Genomic DNA, 20,934 nt, shown 5'->3' with positions numbered 1-20,934 from the left:
TTTAAATTGGATTTTAGTTTTGGGGGGGGGAGATTCTACCTTGAAAAATCTGAAAATCACTGGTCTACCAGGTGCTCTCTGAACCCCTTTCTAGCTCAGAAGGTTGTAACAAGCTCAGCAGCGCCCAGCCCTTGAGTATGAGGATCAAGAAGGATAGTATTTATTCCTTGAGGATCCATTGATTCAATTAGCAACAAGAAGTTTCTGTGAAGTCAGTAACACATCAAAATGAATTTTATTTGCCTACAAGCGTACAAAACATGGTGTATGCCTATGAGAAACATTATTTTTTCAGCCCGTGAACGGTGCTTAGTGTGCACGTGGATCCAGGGCCTGCCTGCCATATCCAAGCCTGCCAAGGGCAAGGCCCTGGGCTGTGAACCTGGGGTCGGGCATATCCCTAGCTCTGCTCTCCAAAGGCAGAATAATAAGGGCCCAAGGCTAATTCCAGAGGCCTGGCCCTGAGAATGTCAGCTGCCTCTAAAATGTTGGCTCACATTGAGCAACTCACCCTGACCCCTGACACTGCGGAGGTACTGACCACCACTCTGGCGGCAGCTTGTTGCGACAGGCACGGAGGAGACCAGAACCGCCACAGCCTAAGTGCAGACAGGCACTGTCTGAGCCACAGTCAGTTTTCTTGACGAGAAAGCAAAAGCTACAGAGCAGAATCTGGGATGAAAAAGTCTAGCAGTCTCTGTATGATAGGCCTAAACCTTAGCAACTGTCAGTTTCTTTAGATAAATACCAGTAGCCTCCAGCGATCGGAGGCAGATGGGGTGGAGGCAGGGGTATCCATCCAATCCCCCAATCCCGCTCACCCCGCTACCTGGGGGCATGCTATGATGAAAGCGGGTCTTAGACCAAACTCCGCCAGACTTGTATTTATTTGCAAGTTAGATACAAAAAACTAGAATTGATGCTTTTAAGTGTGGGGGATAAAGGAAGGGAGTCCTGTGAGCACTCCTCCCAGAGCGGCCAAGCCTCCAGGTACCCAGGTCCAGCACGGGTCCCTCCGGAAGAGGAAGGTGCAGAACTCAGGGGCCCGGTACTTGAGGGCTGCCCAGGGTGCAATGCCGCTGAACTCTCTGATCCCCGTACCTCGTTTTGCAAGAAAGCTGAGCTGTGTCGTCTTTCTTGCTAACTTTCCGTCAGCACTGCTTTTTCTCCAGCAATGAATAATTATTTTCGACATTCCCAATGCTAACTAACAAACTCCTGGCATAGATTTCTATATTTGAAAAGCGTAAGTGGTCTCCTCTAGAGTGCAGGCTTCTGAGTAGGGCACTTTGAATATTATCCACCTGCCTTGAGAGTGTAGATGAAAGTCAACATACACACTTGTGTTACCCCTTTTCACAAAGACCTACTTTCAAGCAAATTGTTACGCAGGCAAAATGATGCAAACCCAGAGATGAAAGGGGCCTGAGAGACAGACTCTCCAGTGCAGTAGGTTTTGTTCATTCATTTATTCCTCCATTCATATGCTTCTGAAATACCTATCTTACGCCAGCACTGTTCTAGGCACTGGGATTAGAGTGGTGACCAGGCAGCAAAGTCCCTGACATCCTGGAGCTTACATTCCAGTGGGAGAGGCTGATGATCGATAAAACCTAAATATATCATCTAGTGCCTGGTGGTGATAGCTCCTGTGAAGGAAAATAAAGCCATGTCAAAGTCACCATAGCTCCGTCCGACAGAAATACAGTCATTTGTCACTTAACAGTGGGGCTACGGTCTGAGACATGCGTCATTAGGCGATTTCATCGTCGTGAGAACATCACAGAGCGCACTTACACAAACCTGGCGGTAAAGCCTACTGCACACCTCGGCTGTATGGTGTAGCCTATGGCTCCTAGGCTGCACACCTGTACGGGTGTTATTGTACGGAATACTGTAGGCAATTGTAACACAATGGTAAGTGTTTATGTATCTAAACATTGAAAAGTTACAGTAAAAATATGGTATAAAAGATAAAAAGCAGTGTATCTGTGTAAGGCACTTACCAGGAATGGAGCTTGCAGGACTGGAAGTGGCTCTGGGTGAGTCAGTGAGTGAGTGCCCACTGAGGGTGAAGGCCTCGGACGCTGCTGTGCTCTACTGTAGGCTTTATAAACACGGTACAATTAGGCTTAGAAGAAAATTTTGTTCCTTCAGTAATAAATTAAACTTAGCTTACCGTAATGTTTATAAACTTAAATTTTTTCATTTTTTTTAAACTTTTGGCTCTTTTGTAATAACACTTAGCTCAAAACACAAATACCTTGTATTTTCTTTCTCTATATCTCTATGCTATAAGCTTTTCTCTATTAAAATTTTTTTTTTTTTACTTTTTAAACTTTGTAATTAAAAACTAAGACACAAACACACACATTAGCCTAGGTGTACACAAGGTCAGGATCATCAATATCACTGTCTTCCACCTCCACATCTTCTCAGAGGCAATAACATGCCTGAAGCTGTCATCTCCTGTGACAGGCCTTCATCTGGAATGCCTCCTGAAGGGCCCACCTGAGGCCAGTTTACAGTTAACTTTTTTTTAATAAGTAATGCACTCTAAAATAACGAAAAGGGGCCGGGCGTGGTGGCTCACGCCTGTAATGCTAGCTCTCTGGGAGGCCGAGGCGGGCGATCATTTGAGCTCAGGAGTTTGAGACCAGCCTGAGCAAGAACGAGACCCCGTCTCTACTAAAAATAGAAGGAAATTAACTGGACAATTAAAAATATATAGAGAAAAAATTAGCCAGGTATGGTGGTGCGTGCCTGTAGTCCCAGCTAATAAGGAGGCTAAGGCAGGAGGATCACTTGAGCCCAGGAGTTGGAGGTTGCTGTGAGCTAGGCTGACGCCATGGCACTCTAGCCAGGGCAACACAGGGAGACTCTGTCTCAAAAAATAAAAAATAAAAAAATAAATGAAATAAAATAACGGTAAGAAGGATAGTATAGAGATTATATAAACCAGTAACACAGTCGTTTATTATCATTATCAAGTATATTATGTAAGGCAGCAGTCCCCAACCTTTTTGGTGCCAGGGACCAGTTTCATGGAAGATGATTTTTCCGCAGCCCAGGCGGTGTGGGGGGCAGTGGCAGAGCTCAGGCGGTGTTACAAGCCATGGGCAGTGAAGCTTTGCTTGCTCCCAGCTACTTACCACGGACTGATACCGGTCTGTGGTCCAGGGGGTTGAGGACCGCAGATGTAAGGTACTAATTGTATGTGCTACAGTTTTATGCAACTGGCAGTGCAGTAGCTTTGTTTACAACAGCATCACCACAAACTTAGTGCGTTGCACTAAGACATTAATGGGACCACCATTGTATATGTAGTCTGCTGTTGACTGAAACATCATTATGTGGTGCAAGAGTGTATAATGAAAGCTGCTTATGTAATTTTCAGTTTCCTAGAAGCCACATTTAAAAGAGTAAGGAGAAATAGGTGAAATTAATTTTATTGATACGTATTTTCTTTAACCTAATACAGTATATTGAAAATATCATTTCAACCTGTGATAAATATTAAAATTATTAATGAGGCGTTTTACATTCTTTTTTTGAAAGAAGTCTTTGAAGTTCAGTGTGTATTTTCCACTTATAGCTCATCTCAATTTGGACTGTCAGGTTTCAAGTGCTCAGTAGGTACGAGTGGTTAGTGGCTACTATGTTGGACAGCACAGGACTAACAAATAAAAGGACAATGGTCATACTTTGGATAAGGTGGCTCAAGACCTCGCCTGTGAGGCAGCTGCAGATCTGAATGAAGTAAAGCAGTGATCCCCAACCTTTTTGGCACCAGGGACCAGTTTCATGGAAGACAATTTTTCTACTGGGGTGGGGAGGGGATGGTTTTGGGATGATTCAAGCACATTATGTTTATTGTGCACTTTATTTCTATTATGATTACACTGTAATATATAATGAAAGCATTACAGAACTCATCATAATGCAGAATTTAATGCCGCTGCTGATCTGACAGGAGATGGAGCTGAGGTGGTGATGCAAGGATGGGGAGCGGCTGTAAATACAGATGAAGCTTCGCTTGCTCGCTCTCCACTGACCTCCTGCTGTGCGGCCCTGGTCCTCACAGGTCACAGACCAGTATCAGTCTGCAGCCCAGGGTTTGGGGGCTGCAGAAGTAAAGACCAAGCCGTACGGAAATCTGGAAAATAGAGACTACCAAGAACAAAGGCTGAGAGTGGGGAATAAGTTTGGAATGACAGACAAATAGTGAGGAGGCCAGTGTGACTCAACTGGTACGTGCCTTTTCCCTTCACCTTTCCCTCCTTTTCCTTGGAATGCAGATGCAGAGCCTGGAGGCGCAGCAGCCATCTTTCAGCCCTGAAGGTAAGCATAGGCTCTGGAGTTAGACTGTCCCTGTCAAATCCCAGGGCTGCTATTGCCAGCTGCTTCTCAAACTGTCTGTGGCGAAGGAGCAGTTGTTTTTCCTCTATCCACTTTACATCAATACTTTTGTAAAATAAAGTGGATTACTTTGAAAGAATGAAATTTTAAAAAAGAAATGAACGTATGAAATACAAGACCAACTTTTTAAAGATAACTTTATTCAAGTGACATAAAATTGCTCTATCAAACTGATACAAAACACTTACATTCGATTTCTGTACTCATTTTGTAGCAGACCACTGACAACACGGACAAGCAGTTATATCCAAAGACAACACTTTGAGTAGCAATGAGTTAGTTACAGTACCATGGGTTAGTTTTTAATCCATCTAAACCTCAGTAAACTCATTTGAAAAATACAAATTAGCACCTTTTTCACGGGCTTTTATTTTTTTTTTTTGGTGTGGATTAAATAAAATAACCCCTGTAAAAGCTAGCCCAACAATGTCAGTAAATGTTAGTTATTACTAGTTACTTCATATTTGTCTCCCCAGTTGTCTGCAAGCCTTCTAAGGACAAAGACAACCGTAGCCTAACTTCATAAACCCAGCATTCTGTGGTGCCTATAGAGTAGATATGCAATAAATTACTGTGGAACTCTTGAAAACTGCTTTAAAATCCTCAGGTAAAGGGCATTTGGAAAAAGCAACCCCTATCATTTTTATTCATTCATTCATTTCTGATGAACCACAATGGAATGGATTTCAGCTTTGGACCCAACCTAAGTTCAAATCCAGTTTCTTCCATGCACTAGGTTTAGCAAGTCACTACCTCTTTGAACTTCAGTTTTCATGTCTGAAAGATAAATAACACTCACCCTATTAGCTTGTTGTGAGGATTAAATGAGATAATCTATGCAAAACACCAGGGCGTCTATAAATGGGAGCTATTGTTCCTGCTCACGGCAAGTGCCTGCTAGTGCAGACAGCTGTGCTGAGCGCTGACCAAAATGGAGCCTGGCATTTCTGGCTTGGTGAGCATTCCTGAACCTTTTATTGGCAGCACTGGAAGATTCGAGCAGCTGAGAGCAAACTGGCACCAGTGTCTGGCAGAGACATAAAAACGGGACCTCACCCCATCGGGCCCTGTTCTTGCCCCGCCCTGCCTGGAGGCTAGTTCCAAACACTCCCAGTGACTGTGGGTGGTGGGAGGTGTCCGCTTTGAAGTCAGCAGTTGCACCCAAAGTCCTCCCTGCTTAAAAAAAGAAACCCAAAACCTATCCTCAACAATAAACTTCTCTGTGTGGCCTGCCACACTGGATAAAAGTCTGACAGTGCTTACCACTTCTTTGGGGCCAAAGGTGTAGAAACCTTTCTTAAAATGCAAGCTCCTAAGGGAGACCCTAAGGCATTTGGGCCGTTAACCCCTCAACTCAATAGAGTTTATGTTCCATGACCCTCGCAACACTCTTTGGAGGTAGATTAGTTTTTTTTTTTAACTGGGGTAAGACACACATAACATTTGCAGCCTTAACCATTTTTAACTGTACGGTTCATTGTGCACGGAACTGAGGGTGAAGCATAAGCGCATCTGCTGTCACCACCATCCATCTCTAGAACGCTTTCATCTGCCCAAACTGAAAGTCTGTACCCTTAAAACAACAACTCGCCATCCCCCACATCCTCCAGCCCCTGGCAACCGCCATTCTGCTTCGTCTCTATGAATTTGACTACTCTGTGCCCCTCACGTAATTGGAATCCTGCAATATTTGTACTTTTGTGACTGACTTAATGTCTTCAGGATTTATCTGTGTTGTAGCATGTGTCAGAATTTCCTTCCTGTTCAAGGCTGAATATTATTCCACTGTATGTGGATGCCACATTTTGTTTCTGCGTCCGTCCACTGATGGATACCTGGGTTGCTTCCGCCTTTTGGCTATTATAAATAACGCTGCGACGAACAAAGTGTACAAATATCTCCCAGACCCTGCTTCCAGTTCCTTCGGTAAATACCCAGAAGTGGCCCTGCTGGATCATATGGTAATTCTTTTTAAAATTTTTTGAAGAACCACCATACTGTTTTCTATAGTGGCTGCGCTGTTTTACATTTGCACCAAGAAGGTACAGGGGTTCCAGTTTCTCTGCATCCTCACAAACACTTGTTATTTTCTGTTTTGTTTTGTTTTTTAAATAGTAGCCATACTAATGCATGTGAGATGGTATCTTATGGTGGTTTTGGCTTTATGATTTATTCACTTTTAATCACCATTTTGCAAAAGAGGAGTCGGAGACATACAGATGAGGTAGCTTGCCCCAAATCACCCAGCTCATCTGCAGAGAGTAGCCTGCACTCTACTGTGTTCTGGGGCAGTTCTGGAGTGAGCAGCTGAAGCCCACAGGCCTGGAATGTGGCCCCTGCTGCACCCAAGCAACCTCTCAACCATGTCCCCTCCAGCCCACCCTCCACCTATCCCATCGTACGAACGTGTGTTGAGGCCACATGGACAGGGAGGACCCCGCCAGTGCCAGGACCCTGGAGCCCCGCTGCACGCTCTGAGCAAGCATGGCTCTGCGCTCTGCAGAATCAAGTCATCAGGTCGCAGAAAATCCTTATATGCTTCATATTCCTCATTTGCAAAAAACTGCTTGATAAGAGCATCCACCTCCTAGGGCGGCGTGAGGATTAGATGAAACCATAAAGAGAGGCCTTAGCGCAGTCCCTGCACACCCAGAGGTTGCAGAAATGCTGCCTGCCGTGAGCCCAGCGTAGAAGGGGACACAAGGCCCGGGAGATTCAATCGGGAACCCAGGGTCAGGGTTCCTGTGTCCTGCCCTCCTGCAGCTCCAGGCCTAGTGGGGGAGACAGATGTTACTTAAATATTTACACGAGCTTGTGCTCCGTGGCAGTGGGAAGAAGAGCTGAGAAGGACCCCGCGGAGCCAGTCTTTCTCACGGTGGCGGTGGGGAACGGGCAGGTTCTGCCCAGTGCTCATTCCCGCCAGGCGTCTATTTACATAACAGCTAAGACAGCACTCTGGGTCCTCCGTCCTGGAACTGAAGGGACAAGGTTAAAAGACTTGATCTGGCACCTGCACTTTAAGATTCTCAGCTCCTTCTTGGCTAATTTTTGGTGTTCTAAACTAATAATCTCCTTTAATTCTTAGGGTAGAATCAGCTGTCTTTTTCTTTCAAAGCAAACATACCTGTGAGCTGCAGTTAGGATTTTTTTTATTTTTAAAAAATACTCAGGTAATGCCTTTTAAGAGTAGAAACAAGGCATCGAGGCAGGATTTGAGAGTTTGTGAGATCCTCTGAGATACACATCAGGACTGTGCGGGCAGGCAGCCCATGAACATGTCTGTGTGGCTGAGTGTCGCACACCCAGGGTATACAGTGCCCACATTCCCTGACCCATCATAAATAACGCAGTATCTGGTGAATGAAGGGGTTTGATCCAACCAGTATTTCAAGCACCCATTACGTGCCAGGCAGTCCTAGTATTGATTTACATTCATAAATAAAAGCAGCCACTTATTTGGGTACCGTGTGCCCAGCACGAACCAATCTCAGCCTTACAAGGCCATGAGGCAGGAAGTATTATCCCCATTTGGGCAAATGGAGAACCTGAGTCTCAAGAGGACTGTGTTTTGCCTAAGTTCTCGTGTCCAGTAAGTGGCAGAGTCAGGATTTGAACCGACGTCTCTCTCATGCCATCGCCTGAGTTGCTTGACTTCTATGCCCTGCTTGCCTCCCTGTGTATCACTAACCCCTATTCACGCAGATCAGCCCGTGCCGAGGGAAAAGGAATGAGCATTACATCTTTTCTTTCTCTCAGTTTAGAGAAGTGCACACATTCCCCCCGCCCCACCTGCCAACTTGTAAAGAATCACAGAAGCGTAGAGCTGGAGGAAAATGTGGAAGAGTCTTCTCTTGGTGCTGAAGGCTTGGGTGGAGTTTGCAGAAGGCCCTCCCAGGAGCTATAACTAGCTCTTTGGTAAGTATTAATCCGAGGGGTAGAGTCCGCGCCTGCCTGCCTGCCTGCGGTCATTGCTGGCCTTGCCAATTAGATCCCCTTTCATCTACTGAGCTTCAAGAGCTTTTCCCCACTTAACTTGTTAATCTTAGCCCCATCCCTCTGATGCAGATGACAAGCTTAATTAGTCCTAGTCAAGAGACAAAACAGAGCCAGGAGACAGCGGCAGAGCCAGAAGAAAAACACTGGGTAGCTTATTCCTCCGCTCTCCTGGCCCACTGTCTCTCTTGCTGAAAGAAGCGTTTTCAGCTCTGCCTTGAATTGGCTTCTGCCCTGCTTTTTGGTATCCCAATTCTGAAAGTAAAGCCAAGTTGGTTTGAATCTTATTGCACAAATTTGAGTGTGCAAAAATATGTTGCTTTCTTTTTAGTTTTAAGTTCAGCTCAATGTAGTGTGGGCCCTCCATCTCCCTGGACTGATGGGAGATTCAGTCTCAGCTTTTACTGGTGCTGCCTGCGCCTCGCACCCTAGAAGCTGGATCAGTTCTAGGGCCCGAAGCAGAGAAAAACGTCTTAGGGTCCCCACAGTGGTGGATCCATACTGGCATTGCTGAGCTGCCCGTAATCTATGTTTTGAGGTCCGGGGCTCTAGTGCATGAGAATTTAGGCCTAGTCAGCCGTGCCAGGTGTGGAACGGAATGGCCACTCTCTGTGGTGCTACAGGGAAATGGGACTTCAGTGTGTCCCTCCGCCCCGCTCCTGGCACCCTCAGATCTCCACTACCTCTTCACCTCAGGGAATCTGTCTCTACAACTTAAGGCTTTTTCCTTCCCTCCAGGCCACACTGCACAATCTTCATAATGAATTTTGGCTATTCCAAAAGCCAGAAAGAGAAATTGTCTCTCAGCAACTCTGGCTCAGCAGATGCCCCTGAGGCAGAGGAAACAGAGGGGCCCAGCAATTCTCTTGAGATGCGCGTGTGTCAGTATAGGGAGAGGAAGACAAAAACCCAGAATCTGCTGGTGCTTTCTGTTCTACCGCAGAGAAAACAGAACACAACTAACATGCCATCAGTTCTCCTTAAGGTCCCCGTCAAAGCCATGTCCCAAAGAGGAATTAAGGTATGTTAGTTTCCTAGGGCTGCCATAACAAAGCACCAGGGAAACAACAGAAATTCATTGTCTCACAGTGCTGGGGGCTTGGAGTCGAGGTAGGGCGTCAGCAGGTGTGGTTTCCCTGAGGCCTCCCTCCTTGGTGTGCAGACGGCAGCCTTCTTCCCGTGTCCTCACATGGCCTTTTCACTGTGCACACACCTCCCTAGTGTCTCTTCTGGTAAAGACACCAGTCATATGGGATTAAAGCCCACTCTGAAGGCCTCATTTAACTAAATCACCTCTTTAAAGATCGTTTCTCCAAATGTGGTCACGTTCTAAAGTCCTGGAGGTTGGGACTTCAACATATGAATTTAGAGGGGACACAATGTGGCCTATAACACAAGGGTTAACTGTGTATTTTTAAAAAATTTCTCAGTCTACTCCTTTGTCCTCTGTAAACTGCAACCACCTCCTTTCAGGCTTTGGAGTCTATAGACCGGATTCAAATTCCTGCTTCAACATTTTCCAGCTGTCTGGCTTTAGTCATTTAGAGTCTCTGGGCTTTAGTGTCCCCATCTGTAAAATGGAGCTAATAGTAGTGTCAATCTCGGAAGGTGTTGAAGGGATTAGGTGAGATAGGTTGGTAAAACACTCAGCACAGTGACTGAAATGTAGTTAGTGTCCATGACGAAAGCTATCCTATCCCCTGAGTAATTCTAACTCTGCCTTGAAGGTTCAGCACAAAGGCCACTTTCTCCAGGAAGCCCTCCAAGGTGTTTCAAGCTTGGGTTGGGGGTATTTCCTAATCCTAACACTCAGCACACTGGATTGTAAGGATCAGCTTAGATGTCCCTATTGCTTAGGGCATGAAAACATCCATGAAGCAGGTCCCCATTCTCATGTGTCTTCCTCACAGCTGCCTGTCAGAGGTGGCATATTGGTTATTGTCAGCTGCCAGCTGCCCAGAAAATATTATAGGAAAGAAGGAGTAGGGGCAGGATGGATGTAGGAAAGTGAGGATACTTCGAAGCAGGGTCTCTCAACCTTGGCACTGTGGACATTTGGGCCAGATAGTCTGTTGTAGGGGCTGCCTGTGCATTCTAGGAGGGTCAGCAGTATTCGTGGCCTCCACCTGCCCCCCCCCTCCCGCTATGACAACTAGAAGAGTCTCCAGACACTGCCAAATGTCCCCTCTGGACTCTAAGGCTTCAGTGGTTCTCAAATGGGTGTGTATCAGAATCTCAGAAACACAGATTGCTGGGCCCCGTCCCCAGAATTTCTGGTTCAGTGTGTCTGGGGTGGGGCCTGAGAACTCATGTTTCTAACGAGTTCCCCGGTGCTGCTGGGGCTGCTGGTCAGGGGCCACTTGGGAACCACTGCCGTACAGGCCAACAGGGCTCTGGTCTCAGCAACAAGAAGAGACACATGCTGAGTACTTTGGGGCCTGAGGCTAGAGCTGGCAGAGTAGGAGAAATCCCATAGACTTCAGCTCATGAGAAACACATTTACACAAGACCTCCCTCAGTCTGCAGCCACCGGGGAGACAGCAGAGATGGCGAGAGGGAGAGAAACAGAGAGCCACTTCAAGTGGGGTCAGCGCGGAGTCAGGACAGACTCCACTGGGCCAGGGCAAGGTGGGATGAGGAGCCCCAGCCCCTACCCCACCCGTCCTGTCCACAGAGGCCCAGCGTTCACCAATATTCACTCAATACAGACTTGCTGAGCACCAGCTGGGGGCCAGGCATCCCTCTGGGCACTGGAAATACATGGAGGACATAGCAGAACAAAAATCCTCCTTGACCTCATGGAGCTTACATTCTGATGTGGTGAGACGGGATGCTAAGTAAATTGTGTAACATGTTAGAAAGCAGTAGGTTCTCTGGAAGAAAATAAATCGGAGTAAGTGGGACTGAAGGTGGGAAGGGGGTTACAATTTTAAATAAGGTGGCTGACAGTGGTGTGCTGGTAAGCGTTTAACAAATGGCTTTCTGGGGGGGAAAGCCCTGATTTGTAGCCATGGCCAATTTGCATGGTGTAAATATTCTCACCGTGACGGCTTGCAAGCTATGAAGCTGACATGGATAAAGGTGAAATCTGGAAGAAGTGCACAGTAGCACAGCATTATATAGTATTGCCACCATACAGATACAGTAGATGTAAATAACCTTAAATATAGATAATGTTATATACCACAATGTAAAATAATCAAGAAATGATGAGATCTGAGGTTTTTTTTTTATCTTGGCTTCTAATAAAATTTATTTAATTATAAGTTTACATAACGTAGTTTTCATTAATGTTTATTAACAGGATCCCAGATTTCCTGAAAATTTAATAGGCAGCTCTCGTGGGCTGGCACAAGCTGGCTCCGGCACACCAGTGATGGGAAGGCCTCGTTGAGAAAGTGACATTTGAACAGAAACCTTCCAGAGGTGAGGGAGCAAGGTATGGTAACGTCTGGGGACAAACACTCTGCTTCCTTCCTGGGAAAAGCAGCGTCTCAGGCCTGGTGTGCCCACACAGCCGTGCCCTTGAGCATGTTGTGCCCAAGCCTGGACGCTCCCTGTTGTCCCGCTGTGCTCCTCCTTCAGGGCCCACCTCACAGGTGACCTGTTGGGTGGAAGTCCTGATTTCTTCCAGGCCTCCTCATAGCCTTTCTGGAAACACGGGTGGCTGTGAAGGCGGTTTGAATTAATGAATGCCCTCAAGTGAACATTGTTCCTCCATGGTCCCATAACACTTTGAACCCAGCTGTTTTTGCCCTTTTCATTGTTCTTCTGGTACTCTGTCCGCGTCTGCCTCACCCAACAATCTGTGGAGCCCTTTTTCAGGTGTATGAAAATGCCCAGCTCCCAGCTGATAGTCTAGGAGTGCCTAGTTATTGAAGGGGTCCACGCTGATCTTAACCTGGGATGGTTTAAGGCTTAAGTAGGTTTTAGTGATCACCTTTCTATCAGGTGAAAGTCCACAGGTTGGGGCCCTTCTGCTGCAGCAACTTTGTTGGCATGATCACCCGCTTCCTGCTCTGCCTACGAAAGGCAGAGGAGAGCTTGGTCAAGCCAGCCACCACCTGGCAGGCCACGGGTTTGGGGCTTTATTTAGGTTGTGTTGCTTAATCCTCGAAGAAACCCAGCAGGTGGGTGTCCTTATCCCCATTTTACCTATGAGGAAAATGAGGAGAAAGACAATGTCATTCAAGGTCACCTGGGTAGCGAGTGACAAAGCTTTCGCTTTGCTGGATAACGTGTGTGAGAACTGGTTCCAGGTAGTAAGGAGGTCAGATGTAGAATATTAACTGCAATAACCCCAGGTGGCACGGGTGAGTGCCCATTAGAACTGCAGCTGGGCTTGCGAGCGCAGGGGCAGAAACCGGGGATTCCACCTGTGGCAGGTGGTCTGGGAGCACCGGGACACCTTAGACGCTGCAGCCTGAACTCTGTCTTCCGGCTGCCAAGGTTTGGGGGCTCAGGGCCTTCCCACTGGGAACACAGGTGTTAGTGGGACCCCAGAAGGGAGGTTTCTCATGAAGTGGCTCAGGATCCCCCCGCCCCCCACCCAAGGGCCTTGGGCCAGCACCATTTATTTATTTATTTACCAAAGCAAGCTGGGCTAATATTTTTTAAATATTAACCTTTTTCTCTTGGTATTTTCCCCTTGATGCAATATGCTGGTCTGAGTCCATACCTCAGGGGAGGGAGGTGTCAGGGAAGAAGGTACAAAAAGTCCGCTACTGTCTTCCTGGTTTTGCTTCCCAAAACTTTGAGTCCTCAAAGGAACAAAGAGGATTAGGGTATCCCCAAGATGTCTGGGGGGAAATACCGTGAAGCTGGCCTTGGGGAGGTAGAGAGAGACGTTACCGACAGCAAGGTGGGCCGGCGTCAGCACAAGGGGCCCCCAGGCGCGCAGGTCCCCAGAACGCTTTGGGGAGCCCAGGGGCAGAGGGGCTGCTCTATCGCCTTCCTGGGCAGAGCCTGGGAGACCCCATGAGGCAGTGGCTGCAGAGACGAAGCTTTAGACAGAGCCAGACTGCCCTGCTCCAGCCTGGTGCAGAGGGAGCAGAAGGATCCTATGCCCTGGCCAGGCATGGAGGTGGCAGAGAGCCCCACCAGACCTCGGGGGGAGGAGGGGGTTGGAACACAAACAAGGCCTCTGGGGGCTGCTGCTATAGGAGCAACCAGGACACTGCAGGTCTCATCAGAATCCTGGGTGGTTCAGTGAAGTACAAACCAGCTCCCATGCCTGTGCTCCAAGCCCTGGCAGGGCATGATTCATGGAAACTTAGCCACAATCCTAGGAAAAGAGTGAGGAAAACCCCAAATTGACAGCGTTTCAGCCTCCCTGGGGGTATAGTGGCTCATAGTAAAAATTAAGTTACAGAGTCATAAACTACAGAAAATACTTACTGAGCCCCTAAGAGTCCAGGCACTAGGCGAGGCACCGGGGCTGGAGGTGGGGGGAGCAATGGGTAAAATGGGGACCCATCAGTGGTCTCTCTGTCACATTCCTGAATAAGCGATGCCAGGGCTTGGCTTTCTAGAGACTCTGCTTTGTGTGCACAGTAGTAACTACTGGTGTTTATTAGGCCCTTTGTGCTAATCCTTACACCAAGGGTAGTCTTTGTCCCATTTTACACAGGTTCCTGGGGCTAAGAGACATAAGCAGGTTTTGCAAGGGCACACAGCCAACAATTTTCCCCAAACCACACAGCCAATAAGTGGAGAGCTGGGGTTCAAACCTACGTGGCTGCTATGGGTTGAATTGTGTCCTCCCAGAAGATATTGAAGTCCTAACCCCAGTACCTGTGAATATGACCTTCTTAGCAAACGGGTCTTTGTAGATGATAAAGTTAAGATGAGGTTATTAGGTTGGGCCTGATGCATTATGACTGTGTCCTTATAAAAAGGGGAAATTTGACATAGAGACAGGCACACACAAGGAGAATGCCATATGAAGATGAAAGCAGAGGTCAGGGTACTGCATCTACAAGCCAAGAACTCCAAAGACTGCCAGCAAAGCCCCAGAAGGTAGCAGAGAGGCACGGGATAGATTCTCCCTCAGCCCTCAGCAGGAACCAACCCTGCCAACACTCTGACCTCAGACTTCTCTGGAACTGTGAAACAATAAATTTCTGATGTTTAAGCCACCCAATTTGTGGTACTTTGTTTCAGAAGCCTAGGACACTAATACAGTGGCTGAATCAAGAGGGTGTGACTCAAACCAGCGAGTTGTGCAGCCGTGGTGTTAACTCCCGTGCTGCTGGTGCAGCTGGGTGCTGCAGAGTAGAATGCATCTCTCCCCGCTGTCTCCTCTATTAACCCTTCTTCTGTTTCTCCCATCTCCTTTGCACTAGTTTCTTCATAGTTTTAATTGAAGTCGTCCGCACTCTTAGCAAAGACCTGACTCAAGTACCCTAGGGTTCTTCCTCACTGGGTCCCTGGGAATTCCAGAAACACACCTGGTACTCTCAGACCTCCAGAGCATGGCTCATGCCGTCCCTGCCTGAAATTCTCTCCACTGTCTGCCAGTGGCCACCTGTGACATCTTAATCCTCCCTCAAGTCAGATTGACTGTCTCCCTCCTCGAACATCAGCAGCATTAAAACACTAAAGTATTTTCACACTCAGAGTCGTCGTTGGGGATGGACATGGCTGACTTCTTTAGTGCCTTGGATGCTTCTAGACAGCCCAGGAACAGCAAGCAGGAGCTTTAAAACTTTCCCACATCCTAAAACAACTGAATCTGTAGATGTCAACCTGGAGTTCCACACCCCTCCTTTCTCCTCTGGTTTCTCAATTTGCCTTCCCGTGAAAAAGAAATATCTGCAAGTGCTATTCTTGGCATATATCTGTCCTATTAACAGATTTTTCAATCCAAGCAATAAAACCTTATTCCACTTCCTTCCTATCCCCTTCCCGTATTTTAACAAGGTTTTGTCAGCTCCTTGAGCTTGCCTCAGCAGAGATGATTTGGCTAGGTGAGCATTTTACTTTGGCATTTGAAGATGGTGTTGGTTGGCGTCTTCTATCCGTATACTGTAAAAAAAAAAAAACACAAAACACAACAAAAACATCCAGTGCTAGGCCATGGATCCTCTCCAGTTCCAGATTAAGGCAGAAGCCCTGCTCCCCCGGAATCGAAGGGCTGGCCACCTCCCTGAGAGCAGAGGAGTGGGAGCAGGGACACTGTGGCTGCTGCTGCCCAGGGGACACTGGCCCTTGATAGCTGCAGGGGTTTGGAGGAGCTGCTGGCCTGGCCCTTTGGTGAGGCTGTGCTGAGAACTCTTCTCCTTTTGGGGAAAACAAATCAAACTCCTCTGAGGAAACCACAACCTGGACAGCTTTTTCTTCAGAGGAATCATTCTGATGTATGCCTCTTCTTGGTGGCTTGGTGCTCTCTTCCTTTGAAGGTTTAGACCACTCTGTGCTGCTGTGGACTGCTTCTCTGAGGAATTTTACAAGAGTTGACTGAGGAAGCCTGCACTTGCCTGACTGAAGGGAAAGATGACTTACATGCTCCTCTTCCACCAACATGGCCCAATGGGCCTACAGGCACAATCCACTCCAACAAATATTTGCGGAGCTCCTATGATGTGTTTAAAGCATGAGCTAATTATGAAGTAGGGGGACAGGGGGTGTAGGTCCTCTTTCTTGCTTGCTTTTTAAACTCCACCTCAGACAGTTATATTCTGTGCTGATGTAACAAGACTCTAAAGAACAGTGGCTTTTATAAAATAGAAGTTCAGTTCTGCTTCATGTGCCTATCCAGAAGTAGGTAGTCTGACGGGGTGGTTTGCTAGCCTCATTGCATCTATTTCTTCTCAGGGTCCCACCCAAATCTCTGTATCACAGTCAAGGGGAAGGGAGGAAACATCTCATTAGCCCCAAATTGGTAGCCTCAAGTTGCAAGAGGCAGTGGAGTACCTATGTGCCTGCCAAAACCCAAAAAATCTATAATTGAAGAACAGATATTAATGGACATGTACTCATCTCTGCCACCCTTCCTTCCTTCCTTCCTGTTTCTTCCTATTTCTTTCTTTCCTTCCTTCTTTCTTTCTTTCCTTTTTTTAAAGATAGAGTTTCATTCTGTCACCCAGGCTAGAGTGCAGTGGCATCGTCATAGCTCACTGCAACCTCCAACTCCTGGACTCAAGCAATCCTCCCACCTCAGCCTCACAAGTTGATAGAATTACAGGCATGGGTCACCATGCCCAGCTAATTTAAAATATTTTTTATAGAGATGGGATCTCACTATGTTGGCCAGGCTGGTCTCAAACTCCTGGCCTCAAGTGTTCCTCCTGCCTCAGCCTCCCAAAGTGCCAGGACTATAGGCATGAGCCATTGTGCCTGACACCACCCTTTCTTTCACTTATTCACCCACTCAACAAATTACTTGTTGCATGCCAGCCAGATGTTTGGCATTGTTGTTACTCAGTTGCTTATAGTCCACGAATGTACATGAACATTCACTCAGCTAAAGTCACGTTATACTGTGGTCTCCAGGAGGAGTTCAAATGCTATGAATCCTCAGGGAAGGAAAGGTTCATTCTGTCTAAGGAGACCCATCCATTTATGCACACATTGTTGAGCACTGTGGCAGGCAGCCACTACGATGGCCCCCAGTGGTCCCCATGTCCTGCTTGTCCCAACTTGTGCAATCTCCTCCCCTTGAGTGTGTGCTAGACCAAGTGACTCACTTCTAACAACTAGAATACAGCAAAAGTGACGGACTGTCACTTCTGAGAGCAGGTTGCAAGAGGACCGGGACTCCCATCTGGCTAGCTCTCCCTCCCTCAGCCCTCACTCTGGTGACATGCAGCTGCTGTGCTTTGACTAACATCGTGGAGAAGCTCATGTGGCAAGGAAATAGTCAACAGCCAGCCAGGACCCAAAGCCTGACGACAGCCGTGAGAGTGAGCTTGGAAACAGCTCCCCCCGCAGTTGACCTCTGAGATGACTGCAGCCCGACTGAAACCTTGATCGCAGCCTCGTGAGCGACCCTGGCCCACCATCAACCGGGTTGCACCTGCACCTAAACTCCTGCCACAGAAACTAAACTGTGAGATAATAAATATGGTTATTTTAAGCTGCTACATTTTGGGGTAATCTGTTACACAGCAACAGATGACTGATACAAATACCTACTATTCTCAGGTCTTAAGGTATGTGAGGTCTTAAGAAAAATGCATGATGCCTTGTCACTGTGCCTGGGGATGGGGAGACAGGTACATACACAAGACACAGTGCTTACAGTAGAAGGTCCTAGGTGTGATGATGGACATGGGCTGAGCGTGAAATAGGAGCACAGAGGGAGGGCTCCTTGTCTAGAGGAGGAAGGGAAACGAGGAGAGTCGTCTGGAGTGGAACATACTTCTAGGGAAAATTGAGGGAGGGTCACTCCGTGGCTAGGCGACACTGCATCAGAATGCCTGAAGGGGAAATGACGGGGGGCCTGCTTGGAGATGGAGCACTATAGTCTGTGTGCAAGGCAAGAGATGAAGGAAGGGGAGGCTACAGAGGTGACTAGAAACTAATCTAGTCTTATGCCAGTAATTTATCTTAAAATAATCAATATTATGAACTCCTGCTTGGAGTGAACGGCGGTAAAAACAAAAGAGTTAATAAAAGAACTAACGTGTTCTCAACAGTCCAACACCTAAATTTTAAGAAGCCAAATTCAATTACCTACAGAACACAGACGAGTGTAATTTGTTTCATTGTTTTGCTTATAAAATTTGAGCCAGGCACAGTTGACATGTTTCCCGGGAGTAATTGTGGTTCCTATTGAGAAACCAGCTCAGGTGATGTTTGGTGCATTTACAAGTGGGAGATTGGCCCTTCTAGCTTTAGGGTGTTACAAATCTATATTTTGAAAATCTGAGGAGAGGTTTGGGAAGAAAAGCTTGTTTTCTGCTTAGTTGGTTATTTCCTCTCTTTTTTCCTTCTTCCCTCCTCCCTGCCTTTTTTTCTTCCTTCCTTTTTTTCCCTCTCTCCCCCTCTCTTTCTTTCAGTTCTTCAGGATGCTGAAGGATGCATAATATGTCTAGGCTCTAAGCATCAGCTTTGCGAAGGACGAAACGAAGTCAGCGAGCCCCTTGAGGGCTCATATTTGTACAGGCTGGATAATGTTTTAATGTCTGTCTTCCCCACCGGACCTGTGAGCAGCTTGCGGGCATAGGCTCTATCCTACTCATCTTTACCACCGAACACAATGTCAGCCCATGGTAGGTGCTTAGTAAATATTTGTTGTACAAAATTGAAATATACATGCTTATTTATACGTTTGGTATTCACTGGGGCTCCGCCTTAAGCTAAACACTGTGCTAGGCAATTTGGGGGATGTAAAGAGAATCACGAGTTGGCTTTTACCTTTGATGAGTTTTCAGTCTGGTTACTAGACTCTAGCGGAAACTGTCTTATTCATCTTGGTGCCCCAGTGCCTGGGACAGTGCTTGGCACATCGCAGGCACTCCGTAAACATGTGTTGATTAACTTCACGTGTCTGGGCTAGAAGAGTCTCTTCAGACGGGTCGTTCTTTGTCTACCCTTCCAAATCTGCCAGCCCAGCAAACTCAGTTCCGCAGAATGACTCCCAGTGATCCAACAAACTATTATGGCTAGCCAGGAACAAAAGCCACTGGGAAAATAACGCATCACTTTTCATCTGGGTGTTTCAAAAGGAACTGGGGGATTAAAGTCAAGTCACAGTTGTCCCAATCAGATCATCTTTTCAGAGGAATTACAGGGTTGCGAGCCAACAGCAACCACATACACCTTTGCAGTAATCAGAACCAGTGTTCTCAACACTGAAAGCAAAATCAAGTAAACAAGCCTGTGTTGTGGACTTCCTTGACCCGGACTTTCAGGAAGGAGCTGACACACTGCCCAGACTCGCGCTCACCCACATAGCTCAGAAGCCAAACAAACCCGAGAAGCTCGTGTTTTCCCAGCTGCGTGATGCACTCATTTCACCAAGCGGCTGGCCAGAAAACAAGGAAAAGAAAAAAAAAAAAATGCCTCATTCAGACCACTCAAGGAAAGAAGAATTGCTTCAGCTGGCCTTTGTTTTTTTATTTTCCTGAAGCATCAAGATATGTAAAAATAGAGGAAGTTAGATCTATGGCTTTTAGTTACTAAAAAGGAAACAAAATATTTTTTTTTCTTTTAGAGATCTGAACATGTTATTACTCTTGTTAAAAACTTCAGTGACTTTCTAGTTTATAATCTGCAGATCCCTCCGTATCACTTCCAGGTCTTTCACAACTTGTTTAAAACACCCTTTCTAGCCCCCTTGGCCCCATTTCCTCCCGCCCAAAGCTGTGAGCTTTGCCAGGCGCCCATTGTCTTAAATCCTTCATTGGCTTTCTTGCCTACATGCTTTTGTTCATGCTGTTCCTTCTGCTTGGAATACCTTTCCTTACCTTAATCAAGAGAGAAACTCCAACTTACCTTTCAAGATCAGTTCAAAAGGCAATTTCTTACTGTCGCTCACCCTGATAGCAGAATTAGCTTCTCCTTCATCTGTCTCCCCATGAGACTACTTTGTGTGCCTCTTACTGCACGTTTTTCCTGTCTCATTCATTCATTCAACAACATTCATTGTCTTTGCACTTTGTACCAGATACTATGCTAGACGCTAGGGACCCAGGCATACAAGTCCCTGTCTAGTGGTTAACTCAGACAAGCAAATCAACTGTTACAAGACAGAATTTTAAGTTTTTTGGTAAAGGTAAGCAGAAGGTGCATTGGGAATCAGAGGAGGGTCACATACCCCAGTCTGACTGGGGGGAGAGAATTCGGAAGGCTTCGTGGAGGAGGTGACACCTGAACAGCCTAAGGACAAGGAGCTTTTGTGTCCATCTCCTCATTCTTGGTAGAGCACTCCTTGAGGAAAGAGATCATAGGTCATATCAAATCGGGTCATTTATTCCACACATGTTTATTGAGCTCTTTGCTAGGAACCAAACACTCCCAGGAGCAGCTTGGGAACTAGAGAGTAGCAGTACGGAGGGAGAGATGTCAATGCGGGAAACATTAGAGAAAATCAAGAATGAATCTCAGGTTTCTAGTTTAGGTGAATGGGTAGATTAGCGGATCAGGACCACCATGTGCAGTTTTGCAGGTTGTGAACTCACAAATGCAGGAGGGGCAAGTTCAATGGGGACAAGTCTTATTCTTGATACCTCAGTACCAATACTTGATTTATGATGTTGGAATGGACTGGAATGGAGAGAATTGTTTTGTTTTCTTAAAACAATGAATGAATGTCTTCTGTTCTCTCTTGAGTGGACCAGGAAATCCACCTTCCTGCTATATTCACTTGGCTCCTTACTTTGAGACATCAGAAATTCCTACCGTGACTCATTCATGTCCTTCTCACATCTCTTCTGTCTTTATACCATTTTGACACCTCTATCGGAGGAGATTTTAGGATTTCCTGTTTGAATGAAGCTTGAAAATTAGGTATAAAACAATAATTTATTCAGTTATTCATATTAATTGTTAATTAATTGTGGAATTATTAATAAAATC

This window comes from Lemur catta, chromosome 3 (assembly GCF_020740605.2).
Source record: "Lemur catta isolate mLemCat1 chromosome 3, mLemCat1.pri, whole genome shotgun sequence".
Classification (NCBI taxonomy): Eukaryota; Metazoa; Chordata; class Mammalia; order Primates; family Lemuridae; genus Lemur; species Lemur catta.
Note: the sequence above shows the minus strand (reverse complement) of the source record.